General features: G+C 48.1%; 1 pseudogene; it reads right to left on the minus strand.

The window, feature by feature from the left end:
* Positions 1-9,828: 9,828 nt before the first annotated feature.
* On the minus strand, positions 9,829-10,546 carry LOC105814976 (annotated as a pseudogene).
* Between the last annotated feature and the right edge of the window lie 990 nt (positions 10,547-11,536).

An 11,536-nucleotide genomic window follows, 5' to 3' on the forward strand; every position in this document is an offset into this window, starting at 1 on the left:
GGATCACGGACAGTTGCCGGTGGAGGCAAAAGAGATGGTCAGTGGGAGGCACGACTACAGGAGAAAGGTCAGCGGTGCCACGTGAGGACTTAACTCGGTGCTGCGGCTTTGACGGCCCCTTGGAAGTTAAGGGCCCACGAGCCCGGGAACGTGGGCAACCTCTGAGAGGAGGTGGAAGAGCAAGGAAACAGAGCCTCCCCTGGAGCCCCCAGAAGGAACGCAGCCCTGCTGACACCTTGACATTGGCCGGGTGAGGCTGTAAGGTCCACAGAACTGCAAGGTAATCAGTGTGCGTTGTTTGAAGCCACACAGTTTTTGATAATTTGTTATGCAGCAATAGGATACTATTACACTACGTGAAAAGAGAATCAGATTGGGTATCATGTTTCTCACCTGCCATTTGAAACTAGAAGTTTCTAGATCTCTGGGAAAAGAGGACTGCAGGCCTCAAATCTCTGTTTGGCTAAGATATCGTTCATGTGGGAGGACAAAACAAGGACATTCTACCAGAAACTGTTTAGGTGTGCGGTGAGCTCTTTTCTTAAACAGCTTTACTGAAATGTAATTCACATGCCACAAAATCCACCCCTTTAAGGGATGCCACTCAATGGCTGTAGCATATTCACAGAGCTGCGCAACCATCCCCACTATCTGATTTCAGAACACTTCCGTCACCCTGTACCCACTGGCAGTGTGTTCACTCGCCGGGGCTGCCGTAACAAAATGCCACATGCCGAGCGGTTAAACAACAAATTTATTTTCTCACAGTTCTAGAGGCTGGATGGCCAAGATCAAGGTGTCAGCAGGTTTGCTTTCTGCTGAGGCTGCTCTCCCTGGCTCCAGAAGGCCGTCTTCCTCACGTGGTGTTTCCCCTGTCCCTGGCGTCTTTCTATGTGTCCTGATCTTCTCTTCTTACAAGGTCACCAGTCAGATCTGGATGAGGGCACACCCTAACAGCCTCATTTTAACTTAATTTTAACTCTTTTTTTCAACCCCTCTTGAATCTGCCTAGAAATACATTTTGAGTTACTATTGGTTAGAGCTTCACCATATGAATTTGGGGGAAACAAAACTCAGTCCCTAAGAGGCAGTTACTCCCCGTTCCCACCCTGCCCCTCCCCTGCCCTAAGCCACCATCTCTATGGATTTGTCTGTTTGGACACTGTGTAAGTGGAATCACACAGTTTGTGGTTTATCATGCCTGCCTTCGTTCACTGAACATAATGTTTTCAAGGCTCGTTATTATAGCATGTATCGGTGCTCCTTCCTTTTTATTGTGAAATAATATTCCGTGTATGAATATACCACATTTGGATTATTCATTCATCTGTTGAGGGACACTTGGGTTGTTTTCACTTTTTGGATATTACGAATAATGCTGCTATGAGCATTTGTGTGCAAGTTTTTCTGTGGACCTATGTTGTCGTTTGTCTTGGGTGTATACCTAAGAGTGGAATTGCCGCGTCATATTGTAACTCTACGTTGCCCATTTTCAGAACTGCCCATCTGTTTTCCAAAGTGGCTGTACCACTTTACATTTCACCAGAATGTATGAGGGTTACAACTTCTCCACATCCTCAACATCACTTATTCCCCCCGCCTTCTTTAATTATAGCCATCCTAGTGGGTGTGAAGTTGTATCTCAGTATAGTTTTGATTTGCATTTTCTTGATAGCTGATGATGTTGAGCATCTCTTTCTCTCTCTCTTTTTTTTTTTTAAGACACCCGCTCTTTCTCTGTTGCCCAAGTTGGAGTGTAGTGGTGCAATCATATCTCACTGCAACCTGGAATTCCTGGGGGCAAGCAATCCTCCTGCCTCAGCCTTCCAAGTAGCTGGGACTACAGGCGCACACCCCCATGCTCAGCTAATTTTTTAAATTATTTTTTGTAGAGATGGAGTCTTGCTGTGTTGTCCAGGCTGTTCTCAAACTCCTGGCCTCCCACCTCAGCCTCCCAAAGTGCTGGGATTACAGGTGTGAGCCACCACGCCCAGGCTTGAGTATCTCTTTATGTACCTGTTGGCCATTTATTTGTCTTCTTTAGAGAAATGTCTATTCCGATCCTTTGCTCACTTTGTAATTGGGTTATTTGTCTTTTTTGTATTGAGTTGTAAGAGTTCATTATATATTCTGGATACAAGGCCCTTATCAGATGTATGATTTGCAAATTTTTTCTCATTTTTTGGATTGTCTTTTTTACTTTCTTGATGGTATCATTTGCAGCAAAAGTTTTTAATATTGATGAAGTGCAGTTTGTCTATTTTTTCTTTGGTTGCTTATGCTTTTGGTGTCATATCTAACCTAAGGTTAGGACTACCTAACCTAAGGTTGTGAAGATTTACATATTTGTTTGCTTCTAAGAGTTTTATAGTCTTAGCTGTTATATTTGAGTTAATTTTTATATATGATAGAAAGAGGGTCCAACTTTAGTCTTTTGCATGTGGCTATCTAGTTGTCCCAGCACCATTTATTGAAGACTGTTCTCTCCCACTGAATACTTTGGCATCCCTGTTAAAAATCAATTGATTGTAAAAGTAAGGGTTTATTTTTGAACTCTGAATTCTATTCCATTGATCTATGTATCTATCCTATGTCAGTAACACCCAGTCTTTATTACTGTAGCTTTTCAGTAAGTTTTAAAATCAGGAAGTATGAGTCCTCCAACTTTGTTTTTCTTTTTCAAGCTTGTTTGGGCTGTTGTAGATCCTTTGTATTTTTAAATGAATCTTAGGATGAGCTTTCTAATTTCTGCCAAAAAAAAAAAAGGCAGCTGGGATTTTGACAGGAATCATATTAAATCTGTAGATCAGTTTGGGGTCTGGTGCCGTTGTAACAATATTAAGTCTTCCAATCTATGAATGGATGTCTTTCCACTTGCAGGTCTTCTTTAATTTCCTTCCGTGATGTTTTGTAGTTTTTCAGTGTACAAGTCTTATACTCCTCTTGTTAAATTTATTCCTAAGTATTTCATTCTTTTGATGTCATTGTAAATAGAACTATTTTATTAATTTTATATTCAGATTGTTCATAGCAAGTGATTTATATACATTGATCTTATATCCTTTAAAGTTGCTAAACTTATTCAATTCTAATAGTTTTTTAGTGGGTTCTTTAAGATTTTCTCTACATAAGAGCGTGTCATTTGCAAATAGAGATAGTTTTACCACTCCCTTTCCCATCTGAATGCCTTTTTTTTCTTGTTTAATTGCTGTGAGTAGAACCTCCGGTACAATACTGAAAAGTAGTGGTGAGAGTGGACAGCCTTGTCTCATTCCTGATCTTAGGAGGAAAGCAACCCATCTGATAAGCTCTTTTGATTTAAAAATTGTATTGTGTCTTCAATTATGGCTTCTCCTCCCTTAACCCCTTTTGGAACTCCTATTACTGAGAAGTCAGATCTCTTGGCTCTATCAATTGTGTATCATATTTTGTCAATGATAATTTCCATTTTGTTTTATTTTTTCATCCGCTTTGTGAAGTAATTTTCTCATTTGATCTTCCAGATCACAGGCCAACAGACTATAGAGCCCACAGGCCAATTCTAGCCTGCCTCCTATTTTTGTAAATAAAGTTTTATCGGAACACAGTCACAGCCATTCATTTCCATATTTTCTATGGCTGCCTTCAAGTTACTAGGTCGAGTGGAGCAGTTGTAACAGAGAGCAAATGACTTGTCAAAAGCCAAAAATATTTATTATCTGGCCCTTTACAATATAGATTAGTGTCTTTTTTGTGTTTTACTGGCTTTAATTAATCTTTTTAAATTTTGAAATAATGTATTTTCTATTCCCAAGAATTATTTTTTGTTCTCAGATTGCTCTTGTGCAAGATCTTTTTGACTCTCCTAACTTCTCTCATTATTCTCTCCTTTAAGCACGCTGCCTTCTGAGTGTTCAGCTCGGTAGAAGACGGTGCCTCATTGTGTGGGGAGATTGCAGCCTTCAACCCTCCAAAGTCCCCTGAAATGTCCGCTCCCGCATTCAGAAGCCCCGCCTCCCACCCGCTGTGAGTGCAAGTTCCCTTGGCTCCCACCAAGCTCAGGCTGTCAGTGGCCAAGGCCAAGGCCAAGGCTGTTGTGAGACAGCAGCAGCAGAAGTAGCAGGGAAATTTCTTCCCTGAGGCTGATGGTGAAGAGGCCCCACAGCTGGGGCCTGATGATTGGCTGGGAATGAGGGGAACTTTCGCTTTCCTAGGTGTGAGCTGGGTGGGGCTCCCCTTCCCAGTGGTGTGAGGGCTGGTGGGAAAGGGCACAGGCTCCAGCGGCATCAGTAGTCCTCCTCTGGGATTGCTGGCTGGGCTGCCCCAGGGATGCATTTGGCTTAGTTTTCTTCATTTAGTTAAATGGGAACATTGAGTTCCCCTCAAGTGGAAACACTCAGGATTGGCTCCAGGAGCTTCCAGAATAGCAGGCCTGCCCCGGCTGGGGTCCTCAGTCCTCCGTGCCTCCTTGCAAACAGTGGTGCTAAGAAGTTGCCTTCCACAGGACAGGTGCCAAATGTTCCCTCCCACCCACATCTGGCCAGGCTTCTCTTGGATTGGTCCAGATCTTTGAGTCACCCCAGCAGGAAGCTGGAGTCTTCCCCAGAATGACTGCAGGGCCTGCTTCCAAGTCACCCCTCCTGAGCCTTCCAGGCCAGGGAATCATGATCTTAAGGAAAGTTACTTTTTCAGCTGAGTAGCCCAAGAAAGGTAAAGTCAAAATAAGCTCCAGCTGTGAACCACAGGCCATCTTCAAGGCGTGGAGGGCAAAATGGGCCAGCAGTCATTTATTAAATATATTTCTTCCTAGGTGGAACCAACACAAGCAGGAGCTTTGGTTTCCAAAAACGCTTGCACAGGCTGGTGGTCCAGGGCACTGCTTGGGTTGGAATGACGACGCTCCCTCAGGGTTCCTTCGGTCGGAGCATGGAGGACGGAGGGGAGGCGGTGCGCAGAGGGGAATGAGACACGTTTGCTGGTCTCGTGAAGTTGACAGTCCAGTGAGGGAAGCCAGCAAGTAAAAAGACAATGCCAACGTGGGGGTGGCGAGAGTGTGAGCCCCGAGACAGTATGGAGGATGGAGCCTTCAGCCCTGGAGAGGGTTGTGCCGAGAGTTCCGGGAGGGAGGTGACATGCAGGTGGGACTGAAGATGATTTGCCAGGTAGGCAGAGACAGTGGGCTGGGCATGAGGGGAGGGAGACACGTGTTGGGGAGCTCCATACACACTGAATGAATGAATGAATGATAGAAAACAAATCGTGTCATATTTAAGGAAAGCAACTGTTGGCAATAACTGAATTGGGCAATGAGTCACGGTGTGAATGAAGAAGGGGTGCAGGGCTGGGTGTGGTGGCTCACACCCATAATCCCAGCGCTTCGGGAGGCTGAGGTGTGAGGATCGCTGGAGCCCAGGAATTCGAGGCTGCAGTGAGCTGTGATTGCACCACTGCACTCCAGCCTGAGAGGCAGTGTGAGACCCTGTCTCCAAAAAGGGGGGACAGGGTCACAGGTGGCCCCCCCCGGTCCCCTGAGACATCTGCTGTTGTCTGAGCATGCTTTACTTTCATTCTGGCATGAATTAGTAACTCGCTTATGCTGGTTAATATAAACCAGACGTGGTGTCATTGGTGAATCATCCAAAGCAACTGTGTTTCTTTAGATTATTTGTGGTTTAAATGGGTTTGTTTTGGCAAACGCGAAGTCATGGAGAAGATGGTCCATGGGGTTAGTTCCTCAGCAGCGACTCCAGGCTAGAAAAGCTTCAAGAACCAGGAAGGCAGCATGGGACGCTGCAGGGAAGCAGACCAGGGACTGGGAGTCTGCAGAAATGCATAAACTTTAGGGTGCAACAAGGCTCTCCTGTAACAAAGAGGCCAATCTTGACCCTGGGAAGAGAGGGACAAATGAGGTTAGGACCGGCTACACCCCTCAGGGGCTGCTAACAGGACTGTAGGAGATTGAGGTACCCTTTCAAGTTTGAGGACTCCAGGCTCAAATAAATATAGAAAGGACCTTGGAGATGCTATGACCAATCTCTAAGGACCTCTGATGACCTGTGCACGGTGAAGGACAAGGAGCACACAGAGACCCAGCCTGCAACCCGTGAGAATGACGTTCAACCCCGGCAAACTGGAATGGATGTGCTCTGGGATGGTGAGTCAGAAGAACACTGGCTTGAGAATTGGCTCCACCGTTTACTATGTCTTGGACACAACTACATACCCACACAGGCTCCCCTCGATCTGGGTCAGGGATAGAACAGCGACCCGTCACTGCCCTCCAACTGCCAGACACCGGCAAATGTCTTACATACTCTTGTTTAGACCCATTTTTTTAAGGTAGCTATTATTTCAATGTTACTGCGACACAGGGGGCGGAGGCATAGGCTTCGACACTGGGGAATGTGTACACTCACATACGAGGAGGGACACCCTGCAAGGTTTGGAGTTTCCCGCCAGCAATAAGGATCACTAACAAAAAACCTGGGAGGCGACCTACTTGATGCTGTGTGTAGTAAATGTGATTTTCACAGGCTGCGGTTTTGGGGCGCCGTGCGGGGCTCTTGCTGAGCTGGGAGAGGTGCTTCAGACACTGACAGCGCCCCAGAGATGCGACTCCCGGTCCCCACCTGGCGCCTTGTTTACAAAGAGAGGGATTCAGTCGTCGATGACTTCGACGTCCCTCGTACCAGGGCTGACCTCCGAGTCGGAGCGGGCTGGGTGCAAGCCCAGGCCGGGTGCTGGGTATCCTCGGGCCATAGCGCGCGGCCCTGGCGCCTGCTGCAACCTCCGAGACTGCGCGGGGCGCTCCACGTGCCCGCCAGAGCCCGGCCCCGCCCCGGGACCCGCCCTCCCAGTGAAGCCACGCCCCTATAAGCCCCGCCCCGCAGCGCGGCCACGCCCCTCGCAGCCTCGGGCCCGGCCCTCCCGGAGGCGCGGACTGTGGGGCCCCGCGCCTTTTGTGTCGGGCTTCGGCCGCCGCGCGCGCTTGTTCACCTCGGCGACTGCGGGCCGAGGGACGCGCGCGCGCGCCTGGTCCCCGCAGCGGGAGGAGGGGCGCACAGCCACGCGCGAGCCAGGCTCGCGGGCTGAGGCTTGCCCGCCGGGCCCCCGGGGACTCCGAGCCGCCCGCGCGCTCGCCCGGGGCCGCCGCCCCGAGACTCAGACGGACGCGCGCGCGCTCCCGCCGGCCGGACCCCAGCAGGCTCGCCCCCGCGCCCCCACCGTCGGCGGGCGGCCCGGGCGCGCGCCCGAGCACACGCCGGCCCGGGCACGCGCGCCCGCCAAGATGGCAGGGGCCGGGGCCCAGCTGTCAGTCGCCGCCGCCGCAGCCCTTCCCCGCAGCTAGCGGCCCGGACGCCCGCCCCGAGAAGATGAGCCCCCGCTGCCGCCCGCAGCCCAGTCAGACGCGGAGCCGCCGCGCCCGGGGCCGGCTCCCCCGCTAGCGCCCGCGCCCCGCCGCCGCGCCGGGTCGCCCCCGGCCCGCCGCGCCCGCCCCCGGCAGCGACAATGAGGTGAGTCGTCCGGTGGCTCGCGTGAGGCGGGAGGAGCGCCGCAGGGGCTGGCCTGGGGGCCCCCGAGCGCGAGAATGGGGGGCGCGGGGGCGTCCGCAGGACCGTGGGGGGCTCTGCAGAGATTTGGGGGGCACTCAGCGCGGGAACGGCTTCAGGAGACTCGTGGGGGGGCCGTCTGGAGGGCTGGGAGGGTCTGGGGGTATCAGGGGGGCCGGCGTTTCGGAAGGAGCGGGCGGCGCTGGCCTTGGCAGCTTGTGGGGAGCAGTCTTGGGCTGCGGGGGGCCTGGGGCGGGGAGGGCAGGCCGACCCCCGCGGGCAGGTGTGGCCGCGAGCCCCCGTTCGGCGCCTCCCAGCCCTGAGGAAACCGGCCTGAAGCCCCTCTGGCCTTGGCTGCAGCCCGGCTGCCAGAGCCCGGAGCCGCCTTTCGGCGGCTTACTTGTAAAGTGGTCATTTCCCCTCGATCCGGAGCTGATTACCCCGCTCTTCTCCGCATTCTCTTCCCATTTTCCTTTCTTTTGGCATTGCTGTGAAGTGCAACCCCCCCAATGCACCGCTCGTTGACTGAAGGAGCCTGGTGGTTATCAGCTCAAGAAATAAAATCATGCCAGCGCCCAGAAGCCCAGGTCCCCTCTCCCAGTTGCTACACCCTTCCTTCCCTTCCAGAGATAACTATATCCTGATTTTGGGGGGGGGGGGCAATTACTTGTTTTTTCTGTGTAATTTTACCTTCTAAACATCTGTCCCGGAGAGAGTGGTGTCTGTAGTTGCATTTTACCTGTTTTGTGAACTTTATATACTTGAAATAGTACAATCTATAATCTTTTGTGTCTGGTTTCACTCAAGACGTGTTTGAGATTGAACCATTCTGCTGTAATACTTATTCATTTTTATTGATCTGTAGTATTCCCTTCTGTCAATATACCACAGTTTATCCATTCTACTCTTGGTATAGACATCTGGGTTGTTTCTAGCTTTACTGGCTACTAATAATGCTGTTATGAATATTCCTGTGTCTCTACTGGTGCATTCATTTCTGTTGGGTATGTACCTACCAGTAGAATGTTTAGGTCAAAAGATGTGCATATCTTTAGCTGTAGTAGAAAGTTTCCAAAGTGGTTGTACCAGTTTACACTCCCGCCGGCAAGCGTATGAGAGCTCTTACTGCTTCACATCCTTGTCAGCACTTGGTATTGTCAGTCTTAAATTTACACTCTGGTGAATGTGAAGTGGTATTCCATTGTGGTTTTAATCTGCAGTTTCCTGTTGACTTACGAGGTTGAATTTCTTTTCATGTTTATTTGGTGTCTTTTCTGAAGTGTCTGTTCACATATCTCGCCCAGTTTTCTTCTGGGGTTTACATGGCCTTTTCTTCCTCATTTGTAGGTATTCTACTTCAAAATCAAGAAAATGGTTTCCTATAACATCTAGAAGCCTTGCTATTTTGCCTTTCACATTAAGATATATAGTCCATCTGGAATTGATTTTTATGTAACATGAAAAAGGGATTAAATTTTACTTTTACCTGACACTATTTATTCAGTACCATTTATTAAAAAGATTATTTTTTCCCCATAGCTCTGCAGTGCCACCATTTGGGGTCATTTTCTTTCTGTCTGAGGAATACCCTTTAGTATTCCTTTAGTGCAGGTCTGCTGGCAACACATTCTTAGTGTTTGTTTAAAAATGTCGTTATTTATATTTCATTTTTTTTCTTTTTTTTTTTTTTTCTCTTTCTTTTCTTTTCTTGTTTTTTCTTTCTCCCCTAACCCTTCCCCTTCCGCTTCCACTTCCCCTTCTTCATTCAGAGCCAGGGTCTCGCCCTGTTATCCAGGCTGGAATGCAGTGATACAATCATAGCTCAGTGCAGCCTCCAACTGCTGTGCTCAAGTGATCCTCCTGCTTTAGCCCCCTGAGTAACTGGGACTACAGGCGAGTGCCAGTGCCACCATGCCTGATTATTATTATTATTATTTTTTAGAGATGGGGTCTTGCTTTGTTGCCCAGGCTAGTCTTAAGCTCCTGGCCTCAAGCGATCCACCTCAGCTTCCCAAAGTGCTAGGATTACAGGTGTAAGCTACCTTACCTGGTCCATTTTTTCTTTTTATAAATAGCTTTATTGAGATACAATTCATATACCATAAAATTTACCCATTTAAACCATACAGTTCAGTGGTTTTTAGAATATTCACAGTTACCATTGCCACAATCTAATTTTAAGAACATTTTTCTCCATTTTCAAAGGGTCTTTTCATTAGTTACAGAATTCTTGGTTTGTCATTGTTTTCTTTTAGCATTTTTTAAAGTTAATTTACTTTAGTTTTGTTGTATAAAAACCCTATGTTGTAGCCACTGCTGGAGCCTGGGTCCTCTTCATGGAGACATAGGTGTGAGTCTTTATGAGATGGTCAGTGAATTCCTGATAGGGAGACTTGGTGAACATAATCTCTTTCCAGAGATCAGGGGTCAGATAGCTGTAGGTCTTGGAGATAGCATCGAAGACAGCCTTGGTGAAGTTTCCCAGGGTGTCAGTGCAGCCCCTGGGTGAGGTGTAGCTGTCCTCAATACTAGCCATCAGCAGCAGCTTCTTGGACATAGGGGCTGAGTTGATGCCAATGCTTCTAGGGTTGGGGATGAGGCATACCAGCACAGAACCACAGCGGCCTGTCACTTTGCAAGAGATGACGTGGGGCTTGCCAATCTTGTTCCCCCAGTGGCCTCTCTGCACGGAGACAGTGGAGAGCTTGGCCAGCATGATGACCCCTCGGATGGTGGTTGCCACCTCCTTGGAGGACTTAATACCCACACTGACATGGCCTTTGTAGTCCCCAGTGGCAACAGATGCCTTGAAGCTGCTCTGCTGGCCGGTGCTGGTCTGCTTTTACACTGGCATAATCTTCAAAAAAACCTCATTCTTGAAGGATGCCAAAAAAGTCAACGATCTCAGACTCCATGATGGGCAGGGAAAAGAAATAGATCTCCTCCAGGGACTTGATCTTCATGTCCTTGACCAGGTGGTCCAGCTTGGTGACGGAGATCCACTCCTTGTCCTGGGCCTTGCCTGCACAAGCTCCACACCTCACTCATGGCCCCAGCCCCAGCTGCTGCTGCTAAAGCCTTCCTTGCAGCCTCCCGTTCCAGGGCTCCTGGTGCCTCCAGGCCCTCCAGCTATACCAGTGTCATCTGCCATTTGGTGTTTTCTCAGAGAACTCATTTTAAAGCCATCTCAATATCTCTGACTCCCGATGGTTTCTGTTGCCATGTCACTTGTCAATCTGTTGTTTCTTTGGAAGTGGTCTGTGTTTTCCCCTGCTGCTTTTGTCTTTGGTTTTCAGCAGTTTTTCTGTGCTGTCCCTGGTACGGATTTCTTTTTATTTATAATTGGGGTTCTTAGGGCTTCTTGAATCTGTGGCTTCATGCCTTTCATTAGTTTTGGAAGTCATCAGCCATTAATACTTCAGTTACTGCTTCTGCCCCATTTTCTCTTTCTTTTCGAGACTGCAGTGATAGATGTTAGACAATTTCACTGTATCTTCTATGTCTCTTACCTTTTTTCTGTGTTTTCTATGTTCTTTATTCTGGATGTCTCCTTCTTACTTATTTCTCTCTCTCCTGTTGTATATCATCTGCTATTAAACCTATCCATTGAGTTTTTAATTTCAGTTATTATATGTTTTTGATTTTTAATTTCCATTTGGTTCTCTTTTATAGTTCCCAGTTATCTGCTAAAATTATCAAGCTTGTCTTTTATCTCCTTGAACATGGTATGCATACTTGTCTTAAAGTCTATGTCTGATTATGGCAATATCTGTGAGTCATTTCCAGTGTTCGTTGGTTTTCATTCCTGTTGTCTTGTCTCCTTACATGCCTCATGTGTTTTTTTTTTTTAATGTGTGCTGACATGATGCATGCAAAATCATTTGTAGAAATAATTTGAGGCCAAAGATGATGTTTTTCTCTTCCAGAGATAATTTGCATTTGCTTTTGTCAGGCGGATGGGGGCACTTACAATCTGGGATCCCTTCAGTCCAGTTTCAGATGTTTCT

Source organism: Propithecus coquereli, unplaced genomic scaffold (assembly GCF_000956105.1).
Source record: "Propithecus coquereli isolate 6110/MARCELLA unplaced genomic scaffold, Pcoq_1.0 Scaffold310, whole genome shotgun sequence".
Taxonomy (NCBI): domain Eukaryota; kingdom Metazoa; phylum Chordata; class Mammalia; order Primates; family Indriidae; genus Propithecus; species Propithecus coquereli.